This window comes from Pinus tabuliformis, chromosome 4_1, assembly GCF_031772625.1.
Source record: "Pinus tabuliformis cultivar Carrire ecotype Pingquan chromosome 4_1, CPIR1, whole genome shotgun sequence".
NCBI lineage: Eukaryota > Viridiplantae > Streptophyta > Pinopsida > Pinales > Pinaceae > Pinus > Pinus tabuliformis.
In genome coordinates, this window is record NC_142303.1 from 88931725 (window position 1) to 88946720 (window position 14996).

Below are 14996 nucleotides of genomic sequence, written 5' to 3' on the forward strand. Positions count from 1 at the left end.
CCCCAAAAATGGATAATTATTTGGGCTCATTCAACCTCCTAATTTGACTTAATCTACCATTCTCATTAGTTTATTGCATGTTTTTGATTATATTTATGCTAATAGAGTGAATTTGGTTAGTCATTATGCCAACAAGTCTAATGGGTGCTTTGTGTAGCCTTTTTGGTCAATTTGGAGACAAAACTGAAGGTCTTAATGAGCACTTGGCAGCCAAATTCGTGGGAGAACAAGGGAGAGGATTTGTAGGAAGGTGTCCCCTTCATTTATGGGCCCTTACCTTGAATTCTCCACCATCAGCTCGGAGTTCAAAGGCCACCAAATCAATTAGCACAAGGGTAGCCAAGCAAGTCAAGTAGGACTGCTGTTAACTACAAGTTTTGGGCAGCCGAGTCCCTAAATTTTAGGAGGACTGTTGGGGTCCTCAATTTGTATAAATAAGAAGGCTTAGGGCCTCATTTTGGTTAGCTAGTGGTTAGTCATTTTGTAGCTGGTAGTTAGTCATTTCATAGTCTTGCTGTAGTCATTTTGTGGTTCGATTTTTAGGCAATAGATTAGTTTTGCTGTCAGCTCATTTTCAAGTTCTCCTTGTGGACAGTTTTGATGTAACTCTTCTTTTCTTGCTCAATAAAGATGAATCCAGCTTTGCACCAGCTCTAAATCTCTCTTAGGAGGCTATAGCTCTTGGGGTTGGGCCCATCTCAAGCGCCCAATACCTCCTTTGATTATCTTTATGTGTTTTCGCTGCATTTTTAAGAGTAAAATATGTTATTTAGATCTAAATCTTGTTTTGTTATTTAGTTTGTTTTTTGATGAGTAAAATAGCTTTTCATGCTCAGATTTAGTTGATAGGTCGTTAACAGAAAAAGCTTCAAGAAAAGGGCCAACAAACATCTGTGGTTTCACCTCTCCCTTAGTGGGATCAGGAGCTGTGACTAGGATGACTTGGCTGCCCACAAAAACACTGACTTTGCTTTGCCATGCAATCATTAGTGTTTGGTTTTCATTTGCAGAAGTTGGTTACATGTTCAGATCTTTGAATGCTTCATTGCATAGTTAATATACATGGTTTCCTTGCAAATAAAGCTACTGTCCATTCTTGTTACTGTTAGCTAGATCATATTAGGGTAGCATAACTGGATCTTTGTTTTCTTGCATGTCTTTGTTGGTTCAGTTGGAAACACAAATTGCAGAGAACTTGTACCACTTCTATGTCTACCCAAACTCCCTCAAACCCATCTTCTCCATCTCCTAACTTGGTTTCTTGCCTCACGTTGCCATACTGCCCTCATTACCCTATCTTGTGTGCAACATTACTTCAGTCTTCTTGGAACAAGTCCAGCCATCTACACCTTCTCCTCAACTCCATCCTCCAAGTCTTGAACTCCCCTATACCCCTATTTCACCTCCATACTCATTCCTCCACCATTTTCCCTCCATCCATGCTCCAAAATTCCATTACTAAACATCCTGCAGAAGAATTACAGAACATCCTGTAGAACCCCTGCAGACTTCCTGTAGAAGCTCATAAACACGGTTTCTTGGCAGCCAAACTTTGTGAGACTCTCTGGAAGGGTGTTAGGGACCCCTTAGACCCTCTCTGAACCTTCCCAACCTTTCCCAAGCATTTCTCCTCCTTGATCCACCTCTGCACAGTAAAAAATAGTTAGAAGCACATGCATGATAATTCCAACAACTTAATCAAAAATACAAAAAGATGTTTTCTTCAGATAGTGATAACTTAGACACATGCATTTTACCTTCATAGAAGTAATGGCATCTCTTTCAGTAGTTTGCATGCTCTCCTTTGCGTTAGTAGGACTAGCTGGTAGAATTAGGGTTTGCTAGGGTTTGCGTTTCTTTTTGGCTCTCAGTTTCTTTTTGCAATTAGATTAGCTTCCTTCGAGTTAGCTTTCATCCATCAATTAAAAAGCTTCTTCTAAGAGCTCATAGAAGTTGGCTTAAGCTCCTAGCGGACTTGTGCTAGCTGACCAAGTGACAGCTGCGGCAAGAGCTAGTACTTGTGCATACAGCACCGTCGCTTCCAAGTTTGTTACAAACTACCGGGTTGATAAAATTAAAGAAGGGAGTTCCAGGAGTTGTATCATTATTGCTACAATACTGGGGCCCACCATCTTTTTGGCGCCATTGCCGGGGAAGCGTCAGAGTATTGGTGATTGCCGCTTTTCTTCTATTTTCCACTGCAATCTTCTGCTAAGTAGTTTATTTCATTTCCATTATGCAATTTCGTTTATGCAAAAGTAGATTAGCATTTCCCGCTTTCATAGATTAGCATTTCAATTCCGCAATTTCATTTCTGCAAGCGTAGATTAGCATTTCAATTCTGTAAGCGTAGATTAGCATTTCATTCCTGCAATTTAATTTGAGCAAAATAGATTAGTCCTTTCCTGCTTTCATTTCAATTCCGCATTTTCATTTTAGCAAGATAGTTAGTTGTAGTTCAATCTATTTCATTTTTGCAGGTAGAAGTAGAAAAAAAACAAAAATCAACCAAAAAGATTTCATTTCATGCCTTGTAGGAGTAGAGATAAGTTATAAAAATGATTGCACAACACCCCCACTGCTTCACACAGCCAACATTCTCTCTTCTTCGATGGCTGTGATTAAAGAACCCTTAGGTGGACAACAAGACATATTTGAAGAACCTCAAGGGGAGAAGAAGAAGAAACCATTCCTTTGGAGCAAATGGCTACAAGCAGAAATGTTGGGAGCAGTCCCTTGTCCAAAGACGAATTTGAAGATCAGATAGAAGATTTCAAGAGTGATATGAGGCAGTTTCTTGCCATGCAATTGGATACCCTGTGGATCCAAAAGAAGCAAGAGGAAGCCAAGAGGGCTTTGGTCATCTTTTGTCCTAGGTGCACTAGAAAGCATCCTAGGAACGAATGTCCAATGCACTCCCTAGAAGTGTGTTTTGTCTGTGAAGAATACCATCCTACGAATCAGTGCCCTTCCTTGCCTGGACTTAAAGTTGCATATCAAAGAGTTAAAGGAGCCACTGAACCACTCTATCATATGAACCAAAGGAAGCCGCCTGGACCTAGATCTTACCAGCAGGAACTGCAAGGGACATCCGAGACCTATTATGACCCTTATCAAGCCACTTTCATGCCTTCTTGGGGTCCCCCTGCTCATCCTTCCTGGTTCACACCTCCTCCTTGTTCCTTCACAGATCCATATTATGCCCAACCAGTTTCTCATTCATTTCACTCTTATGCTCAGCCACAGCCTCAGTGCAATGCACCTCATCAGGAGTGGAGGCACCAATACAACACTCCTCCCGCTTATTTTCCTCCAGCACCTGCTCATCCACAACCATCGCCTCCTCCTTCACCAAGGCAACCCCAAATGCCTACCCAACCACAATGCCATCCATCTCCATCTCAATTTCACACCTCCACTCAACTACCCATACCATTTCCAAAGCCATACAATGGAGTAGCTCAACCCAATTGCAAAGCTGAGGCACAACATGTGCAAATGACTCCTCTTGAGCTCAATGATGTTCACCAAAGCTCAGGAAGAGTGTTGCAAAACAGAGATTATATTGACAACATTGAAGGACCAAAGGAAAAAGACGATTCCAAAGAGGAGATCAAAGAACCATGGGCTGCACTTGATGAAGAGAAGAGATCAGAATCAGAGATCGAGAGAGTTCCTTCATGGTTACCATCAAATCCTCCATGTACTCAAGAGAAAGATCAACAAAAAGAGGAAGATGAGAAGGTCATGATAGAAGGTGACATGAAGAATGATCCAGATCAGCAAAAGAACCAAGGATATCAAAGCTATATTAAGACATGGTTCCATACAATCACTAAGTTGCAGTGGTACTCTCTTCCTCAGCTATGTTTGATCCCTTCAAAGTTAGATCATTTGGTCTGTGAGATCCAGATAGCTGTCAAAGCATGCATTTCAAGCCTCCACATCAGTTTATCTCTAATCTCGATGTGCACATGGCTCCATTGGAAGTATTCTTATACTTGAGAACGATTTTGTTTTTCAAGTAGGGCAGGGTAGAAAAAAAAAAGAAAAAAGAAAAAAAGAGAAAAAATAAAAAGAAAAAATGAAAAAAAGAGGAAAATAGAAATCTAAGGTGAAAACCTCCTCGGAGGCGCCTTAGATTGGCTCATTGATTGAAAACCTCCATGAGGCGGTTAATGGGTTGGAAAAAAAGAGAAAAGAGAATAAGGTCTCTGGGTGAAAACCTCCCTTGGAGGCGCCCAGGGTAGGCAATTAGGGTGAAAACCTCCATGAGGCGCCCTAGTTGTTTTTCAAAAAAGAGAAAAAGAAAAAGAAAAAGAAATCTAATTTCCATTGAATAATTTCAGGTTGCAGCAATGACATTGCAGGTCAGGAGGTTCACTCAAAACAAAGACAAAGGAGTTTTTGTGCCTTCTACAGGAAGTTCTATATTTCTACAGGAAACATCCTGTAGAACCTTCAAGCGAGCCAGATTCGATCTTGGAAGGGAATCTAAGGCTTGGAATATATTGTTTAGGCCTGCAAGCACCTCTGTGTCCATCCCTCACCCTTTTCCATCATCTTTTCCACCTCGTTGTGCTTCTTCATTGTGCTTCTACAGGAAGTTCCTGTAGAAATTGTAGGAAGCTAGAAATGGATTTCAAAAAGGTGGTTTGGTGAACATGGTAGCTTCCTCAAGGGTTCAGAAGTCCTCATGCAATCTTCCAACTCCTCCTCCATCATCTCCATACCTGCATCACAACCCAAATTCATTTTTCATACCATGCAACAAAAATGCAAAATGCCTTGAAGCAAAAATACCTAGAACAAAATTTGTTTTTGCCATAACTTGAAAACCATGCATCCATTTGAAAAACCGTTTTATGGGGAATTGTACAAGGGTGATGGCAACATGCCTGAGCAGTTTCAGCCAATTCCGGTGCACGGTTTCCAAGAAATCAGCCTCCATCACCATCAGCCATTTTTGCATTTTCTCCATATCCGTGCATCCGTTTCAAAACTTGTTTCATGGGGATATGCATATGAGTGATGGTAACCTACCCAAGCAGTTTCAGCTGATTCTGATGCACGGTTTCTGAGAAATCGATCTCTGAAATATTCAGCCATTTTCCATTTTTCTCGAAATCCGTGCATCCATTGATCATGATTTTTCTATGGGAGGTGCATCATGATGGCAGGAACATGCTCAGAAATTTTCAGATTGATCCGGTTTACCGTTTGGGAGCAATGGCGAAAACAAGTTCTGGTCATGTGAAAATTCAGTAGCAGCAGCTTCAAGGTGCAGATCTGAGCTTGGAAATGAACTCCTGCAGCATGCATCTGGCCAGAGGACACCTGCACAAGGAAAACAACCAAAATATCAACAGCCAAGCCACATGCAATCACAAAAACAAATGCATGCAGCAAATGAAATATCTCAGCTTCACAGCAACCATGCACGACTTCAGGTACATGACTAAAACTTGTTCCTCTGTTGCATGAATCTAATTGAAGAAATGCTTAAACAAATGGAATGGTGGAATTAAAGCACGAATATAGCAAGATTGAGCCGATAAGTTCCTTTTCCAATTCTCTAGCAATCAGCCAAAAATCACGCAGCATACGTGTATGGTCATTCACGTGAAATTTGAAAAAAAACCAGACAGTTGTGGATATTCCAAACTCCAGTGCAACTAATGGTAAGTGATTACAGGCAGAGGACTACAGTTCATAATTACACTATAGTGGGGACCAACAGTCTGCATGGGGCCAACGTGCAGTTGGCCAGCTCACCCTCCATCAACGGAAATCTTCATAATGGCCAATCGAACTCTCACCGATGTTGTTTCCAGTTTATCACATTCCTTGCAGCTGCAACAAGCTCCATACCAGCCCCATAGCAGCAAACCAAGCTTTCTCAGCCATTTTTTTCTTAAACCCACCTATGCAAGGGCGTTCTACAGAAAACGGGTGGGTCTTCTACAGGAAGTATGACACAGCGTTTTGGAACAAAGAAACCTGAGCTTTCCCTCATCAGATTTGGAGTTCCGAGAAGGGTAGGCTCGAAAGCACTCTTCCACACATGATATATATTTTGAAAGGTGGTGAATTGAACTATCTGGAGCAGGAGAATTAGAGACCAGTTTGCCTGTAAGTCAAAAATAGCAGTGTGATTGTGTGTTGCATGGAATTTCTCAGTTTTTCTGCATCTCTCCACGTTTCTGGTCTAAAATTCTCTTATAAAGAAGGCATATGCAGCTGTGAGAGCCAGCCCGTGGATGTAACTTTTAAAATTTTCATATCTGAATTTGTCCTGAGAAGAAAACTTGGTCTCTGTCCTCTATCTGTAGAAGCAAACTCTTCCTCTCATAACCAGATAGCTGAAGAATTCTTAATGTCCTTCAGATCTCTTTCTACCAAAAAAGAAGAGAACAGAAGAAAAAACGTGGTTAGGGTCTTTTGCATGCATGAACATAATTGTTAAAACAGAGTAAGGTATCATATCAGAATTTTATGCAGGTGATCCAGGATTGTAAAGGGATTATGTCACAGATCCAAGCTAGTTTGGAGATGTCTACATCGAGAACAGGGGAACACTACTTTGAGAGTGCTTATAAAAGCGATCAGGCTGGGAATGAAAAATTTATTTACTGTGACAGATCAGGTTTGGCAGCTGACAACCAGTTACAGCAATAAGGATTAATTGAAGGTGGCCAAAATTGCACAAATGAAGAGTTAGCAAACATTGGTGCGACTTAAAGTTGACCATAAGACTAATGAGATGAAATAAGTGTAAGGTGGAAATCAATCATAGGTTGGACCATTCAAGGCATGTAATTAACCAACCAAGAACAACAAGTTTGTGTCTTGTCATAGTACAGTCATACAATGAATAGGTGGGATCTTTTACATGATCAAGAGAAATACAAGGAGCCAAATAAAAGCGAGAGGGGGAGGACAAGGCTGGATACTCAAAGAACTAATGTTGATGAGTTAGTGGAAGTGCTGAAGAAAAATAAAGGATGGCAAGGAAGAAAAACACATTGAAAAATATGAGAAAACCAATGATGAAGAAATGCAAGACATTCAGGCAAGGCAAGAACAGAGAAGAAAAGGAGCAAAGGCCAAATTGTTGAGGCCAAAACTGTGGGAGGAATGAAGGCACAAACACCAAGGGAGAAATGGTTTCAAACACGGGCAGAGAGGACTAAAAATGTCAAAACAAGTAGGGACACACCCAAGGCAACCACAACACAGTCAAGGAGAAGGCACCCTCAGCCAAGCAGGCCAAAACAGTGAAGACTGTTTCTACAGGAAGACAGAAAACAGCCACTACAGGACTTTCTACAGGAAGTTTGGAAAAAGGGCAGCAAAAGGAGAAATCGGCCGAGATTTTAGCTAAGGAGGTAGCACCTGTGTTGGCCACCCTAAGCACATCCATCCCCTCTATGAACACTCATTCTTTTCAGGGTTCGGACACAATTTAGTCATGGTTCAACTTTCTACAGGAAGTTCTGTATTTTTACCAGAAACATCCTGTAGAAGCCTTTGGGTAGGCTAGAATCAATTATGGAGAGGGATTTGAAGCTTGAAGACTGTTGAGGAGACATGCAACCACTCTTTTCTTCCATCCTCCACTGGTTTCATCTCCTTTCGCCACCATTGCTGCCATCAGATTGAATATACTTGCACACTCATACCAAGGCTGAGAATTCACTAGGAAAAGGAACAGGTAGTGGGAAGAAGCAAAGAAGCATGGTTTCATGACAGAAAAGAGGACATCACTTTAGAAGCTTGGCATGACAAGGAGGCCACCAGGGCCATCAAAGATGAGGAGAGAGATTGGTTGCTCAGAGGATGAGCAACACTTTCGGTAGGGGGGTGATGATGAGCCCAAAAAATGGATAATTATTTGGGCTCATTCAACCTCCTCATTTGACTTAATCCACCATTCTCATTAGTTTATTGCATGTTTTTGATTATATTTATGCTAATAGAGTGAATTTGGTTAGTCATTATGCCAACAAGTCTAATGGGTGCTTTGTGTAGCCTTTTTGGTCAATTTGGAGACAAAATTGAAGGTCTTAATGAGCACTTGGCAGCCAAATTCGTGGGAGAACAAGGGAGAGGATTTGTAGGAAGGTGTCCCCTTCATTTATGGGCCCTTACCTCGAATTCTCCACCATCAGCTCGGAGTTCAAAGGCCACCAAATCAATTAGCACAAGGGCAGCCAAGCAAGTCAAGTAGGACTGCTGTTAACTACAAGTTTTGGGCAGCCGAATCCCTAAATTTTAGGAGGACTGTTGGGGTCCTCAATTTGTATAAATAAGAAGGCTTAGGGCCTCATTTTGGTTAGCTAGTCGTTAGTCATTTTGTAGCTGGTAGTTAGTCATTTCATAGTCTTGCTGTAGTCATTTTGTAGTTCGATTTTTAGGCAATAGATTAGTTTTGCTGTCAGCTCATTTTCAAGTTCTCCTTGTGGACAGTTTTGATGTAACTCTTCTTTTCTTGCTCAATAAAGATGAATCCAGCTTTGCACCAGCTCTAAATCTCTCTTAGGAGGCTATAGCTCTTGGGGTTGGGCCCATCTCAAGCGCCCAATACCTCCTTTGATTATCTTTATGTGTTTTCGCTTCATTCTTAAGAGTAAAATATGTTATTTAGATCTAAATCTTGTTTTGTTATTTAGTTTGTTTTTTGATGAGTAAAATAGCTTTTCATGCTCAGATTTAGTTGATAGGTCGTTAACAGAAAAAGCTTCAAGAAAAGGGCCAACAAACATCTGTGGTTTCACCTCTCCCTTAGTGGGATCAGGAGCTGTGACTAGGATGACTTGGCTGCCCACAAAAACACTGGCTTTGCTTTGCCATGCAATCATTAGTGTTTGGTTTTCATTTGCAGAAGTTGGTTACATGTTCAGATCTTTGAATGCTTCATTGCATAGTTAATATACATGGTTTCCTTGCAAATAAAGCTACTGTCCATTCTTGTTACTGTTAGCTAGATCATATTAGGGTAGCATAACTAGATCTTTGTTTTCTTGCATGTCTTTGTTGGTTCAGTTGGAAACACAAATTGCAGAGCACCTGTACCACTTCTATGTCTACCCAGACTCCCTCAAACCCATCTTCTCCATCTCCTAACTTGGTTTCTTGCCTCACATTGCCATACTGCCCTCATTACCCTATCTTGTGTGCAACATTACTTCAGTCTTCTTGGAACAAGTCCAACCATCTACACCTTCTCCTCAACTCCATCCTCCAAGTCTTGAACTCCCCTATACCCCTATTTCACCTCCATACTCATTCCTCCACCGTTTTCCCTCCATCCATGCTCCAAAATTCCATTACTAAACATCCTGTAGAAGAATTACAGAACATCCTGTAGAAATCCTGAACATCCTGTAGAACCCCTGCAGACTTCCTGTAGAAGCTCATAAACACGGTTTCTTGGCAGCCAAACTTTGTGAGACTCTCTGGAAGGGTGTTAGGGACCCCTTAGACCCTCTCTGAACCTTCCCAACCTTTCCCAAGCATTTCTCCTCCTTGATCCACCTCTGCACAGTCAAAAATAGTTAGAAGCACATGCATGATAATTCCAACAACTTAATCAAAAATACAAAAAGATGTTTTCTTCAGATAGTGATAACTTAGACGCATGCATTTTACCTTCATAGAATTAATGGCATCTCTTTCAGTAGTTTGCATGCTCTCCTTTGCGTCAGTAGGACTAGCTGGTAGAATTAGGGTTTGCTAGGGTTTTCGTTTCTTTTTGGCTCTCAGTTTCTTTTTGCAATTAGATTAGCTTCCTTCGAGTTAGCTTTCATCCATCAATTAAAAAGCTTCTTCTAAGAGCTCATAGAAGTTGGCTTAAGCTCCTAGCGAACTTGTGCCAGTTGACCAAGTGACAGCTGCGGCAAGAGCTAGTACTTGTGCATACAGCACCTTCGCTTCCAAATTTGTTACGAACTACCGGGTTGATAAAATTAAAGAAGGGAGTTCCAGGAGTTGTAGCATTATTGCTACAATATTGGGGCCCACCAAGTAGCTGGCCTGGACGAAGCTTAGGTGGATGAGAGAAATATGGATATGCCCTGCACGGTGTGTCCTTAACTGAATCAACCAAATCCTGCATACAATCAAAATCTTAGCTAATCTATCCTAACTGTCAACGAAACAAATGAACAACAACTTTATTTCCAAAGAGAACCATGTACAACACTTTAATCAAAGAAACATCTGAAAAGGTCTGAACGCATGACTAATTTCTACAAATGAAGACATTACACCAAAGATTGCATGGTCAAGCAAACTAGTGTTTTTGTTGGGCAACACTGTTTCTACAATTCCAGCCCCTGATCCAATAAGGGAGAGGTGAAAACTGAGAGTGCAGGCAACCCTTTTTCTGGAGCTTTATCAATTATTATCCTATCAATCTATCCTACACATCTGAAGCAATTCTATTCCTCAACAATGACCTATTTAACCAACACAACTAAATCTAGCTCAACAAAACCACGTTTCAAATGCATAAAAGGAAAATCACAGTGCTGAAAGGAAAGATAACAATACAAAGAAGGAGACCTAGGTTCTCAGGTTGGGCCCAACCCCGAGAGCTATGGCTCCTATAGAAAAATCAGAGCTGATATCAAATCTGACTGCTTCCCATTATCAAAAAATAATCATAAGTCAAGACTTATGCCAACAATGGCTATAAAAGAACAAAACAGAGCTAGTAGCACTGTAGTGCAAAATGTGCAAGAGTTTTCAAAAGTACTTTTTGAAGGCTGAGGCCTTAACATTTATACACCACAAGGCCCTAGCTAGCCTCCTAAATCTATGGGACTTGGCTGCCCAAACTGTGAGTGAACAACTCCTTCCAAGAAATCTGTTTGGCTGCCTTCTAGACCCGGTTTTGGTGGCCTTTGGAGCTCGGATTTGGGGGTGAAGATCCCAAGGGAGGCTATTTAATGTCATAGACAACCCCCCTACGAATCCTCAACCAAAGCTTGGCTGTCTCTTAGCCCATGTCTACTCGGTTTTGCTCCAACATGTGTCAAAAAATCCTGAAATGAGCAAGTGTTAGCCACCTAGGAATAGTGACTACCCTTATTCGTACAAATAACATAAACATACTAAAAAATAATGCATAAGTTATGAAAAATGAAGGATTGAACAAGGGTAATTAGGCCAAAGGAACCCAAAATGTTACCAAATTTGGGTCTCATCACCCTCTCTCTTTTTTTTCTTGTGCTCGACTGTCTCTATTCATGGCTTTAGTCATTCGATCCTTATACCTGTTCGGTTCCTCTCCCGCCTGCAGTGATTTGCCTTCTACAGCTGCGCTTGGAATTCCTTGTTTGGCGTCAGCACGAACACTCAGGTAGTGGCCACGTGTCTCCATCTAACTAGTGCTAGCACGCTCCGTCGGTTTGTTTCTTCCGCTACGTCATGTATGCGTTCTTTCTCCACCGTGGCGATCAAACGAACTCCAAATCTCTTTAGAACTCGACTTAATCCCCTGTTGATTCCTCTTCCTCCATTGGGCGCAATCTCAGCCATCCGATCTGGGCTCCTCCATATCCAACGTCATATGCACGTCGAGTGCGGTTGACTTGCTCAACCGATAGCATGCAATCAATGGTGGTTTTTCTCTCACCTCTGCTGCCACGTGTCGATCACTGGGTGGGATTGCTCTGCTCTCCTCCAAAACCTCTTACCATTCAAGGGCACCCCGATCAATACTTCCGATTTTCTAGAGCGCGGTTCCTGCCTTTTTTCTTTAGCGATTTTTTTGTTTCTCCGTCCGCGGTTCTCCAGCTCCCAACGTGACTAAGTGCTTAAGGCTCTTCCACTTTGGCCCTGTTTTCCCAGCGATGCGCGATTAGTGCTAAGCGCTAATCGCACATCAAAATCACCTCCCTTTTCCCAATTCAGGGCTCCCAGGGGCTACTTTGACCTCCTGCGTAGTCTCCATTGGCCTTGGTTAGCGCGCTTTGACCGAGGCCCTTATCGTTCTATGTTGGTGGCAATTGCCACTGGTTCAAGGCATTTTTTATCATTGTTTTGGAATTTTAAAGGATTTCTTCAACTCAATACAGTCAAGGTTCTCGACAGTCTTTTGTGCATCCAATTTGGATCATGGCCTTCTCACTGAAAAAGATTTTGGACCACCAAAAGTTAGTTTTCTTTAAGCATCGACTAAGTGAGGAAACTACTGTCTCACTTGTCTAATCTCAATCCACTTTGCACTGCTCGGCTTCGAACCTTTAAGCCCAATCCTGAGGTATTCCACTTGTCCACTATGGGTCGTCCTTACCTTCCTGTCCAGCATTGTATCTTCCTGCAACTCATTAAGATATTTAGGTAGCAAGTCTTCAACATAAGGTAATTGACTTTGCTCTTCAAGGTCCTCAATCATTGAAGGTTCAAACAACCTCAAACAGTCTGCATTTACGACTGAGTAGATGTGCATGTAAGCTGGTAGCTCAAGGTGGAAGGCATTTTCACCAACCTTCTAAAGTATCCTGAAGGGTCCATACCTGATAGATTTTAGCTTTTTACCTTCACCTTGCATCCTGTTCTTGCTGATATACAGCCAGACTTGGTCTCCAACTTGAAAACTATGCTCCATCAGATGCTTATCATGCCTAGCCTTGTACTTGGCCTGGTTCTTTTCCAGCTGTTCCTGTACTTCCTGGTGGATCTCCTGGATCTGTTCAATGAACCTAATTGCCTTATCCACATCACTGTGTCTATCAACCATGGTATCTTTACCAAAGACAAAATCCAAGGGAGACCTTGGTACGAAACCAAAGTAGGTCTCAAAAGGAGATCTCTGTGTAGAAGAGTGTTTGGCTCTATTGTAAGCATGCTGCACATAACACAAGTGTTCATCCCAAAGCTTAGGGTGTTTGCTGCAATATCCTCTCAGTAACTGGATCACCATCCTGTTAACTACTTCTGTCTGGCCATCTATTTGTGGATGAAAAGCTATGTTTTTATTTAACTTGGTGTCCATTAGTTCCCACAGACTTGACCAAAACTTCCCCACAAATCGGGTGTCTCGATCAGATACAATAGAAGTGGGTAATCCAAAATGAACCCATACATGTTCAAAGAATAATTTTGCAGTTTTTTCAACTGTAATCTGTTTACTATAGGGTATCAAAATACACATTTTGTTGAATCTATCCACAACAACATACAGATAATCATGACCTTTCCTAGATTTGGGCAGTCCTCCAACAAAATCCATGGAAATTCTTTCCCAAGGGTGAGAAGGAACTGGTAATGGAGTGTATAAGCGTAGTTTTCTGTTGCTGGGCTTGCTTTGCACACATAGCACACCCCTTTACATATCTAGAAACTGTTTCATTCATTTTCGGCCAATAGTAGAACCTTTGCAGCTGTGCAACTGTTTTACTTACCCCCAAAGTGACCTAATATCAAAGAAGTGTGGGCTTCCCTAATTATCTTTACTCTCTCAGTTTGTGGAATGCAGAGTTTCCCACAATGATATAAGAGTCGGTCCTTCGCATGATAGTCCAATTCTTCTACTCCTTTGCCTTGACTCAAAGTTGCATATACATCTTGAAATTCCATGTCCTGAGCATACTGTTCCATGTAGCTTTCATGCATCACAGAATTATGCTTAAGTATGGTAGATGCATTTACAATGGGTCTCAATGACATATATGCAACCTTGTTATGTATGCCCTTTTTATATCTAATGACTAAATGGAACTGTTGTAGAAAACCCATCCATCTGTAATGTCTTGATTTTTGCAACTTAGTTTGGGAGTGTAGATATTGAAGTGGCTGATGATCAATGTGTATTACTGTTTCTTTGCCCATTAAGTAATGTTTCCACTTTTTCACGCTCTGAACTAATGAATACAATTCTTTATAATAGGTAGGATAGTTAACTACTGCAGGATTAAAAGTCCCAGAATGATAACATATGGGTTTACCGTGCTGTGTCAACATTGCTCCCATGGCATAGTCACTGGCATCAGTTTGGATCCCAATGGTCTTTGTAGATCTGACAGTGCTAGTACAGGTGTTGTACTAATCTTTTCTTTCAAGGTGTCGAAGGCTTTCTGTTGTTTGCCTCCCCACTGGAACACCTTGTTCAATCCTGTCAAAGCATGTAAGGGAGCTGCAATGGAGGAAAAATTTGAAATGAAATTCCTCCAATATTGTGCTGCTCCTAAGAAGCTTCTCACTTCTGTAGCAGACTGGGGTTTAGGCCAGTTTATAATGATTTCCACTTTAGAGGGATCTATTTTCAATTTACCTCCCCGTACTATGTGACCCAAATTATTTAGAGAGGTTTTTCCAAATTCACATTTGGAGAGTTTAACATAAATGTTTTCTCTTCTCAAAACATCTAATGTCTACTTAACATGCTTTAAATGTTCTTTCCACGTTTTACTAAAAATCAGAATGTCATCCAGATACACAATAACAAAATCATCAAGAAAAGGTCTGAGTACATCATTCATTAACCTCATGAAAGTAGCAGGAGCATTAGTTAGGCCAAAAAGCATAACCAGCCATTCATACAATCCCTACTTTGTTTTGAAAGTAATCTTCCATGCATCTTGCTTTGCAACTCTGACCTGATGGTATCCACTATGCAAATCCAGCTTGGTGAAATAAACAGCTTCCTTCAATTGATCTGAAAGATCATCTATGCAAGGAAGGGGGTAACAATTTTTGATTGTTATCTTATTTAGTGCTCGGTAGTCAATGCACATTTTCCACGAGCCATCTTTCTTTCTCACCAAGACGATGGGTGACCCACATGGTGATGTGCTAGGCCCGATGAACCCTTTCTCGAGAAACTCCTGCACCTGCTTCTTGATTTCAACATTCTCTAAAGCAGACAACTTGTACATCCCAATGTGAGGCAAAGGAACATCTTGCTGGAAAATAATATCATGTACTATTCCCTTTTTGGGTGGCAGACCTTTAGGTTCTTGAAATAAGACATCATACTCTGAAACAAT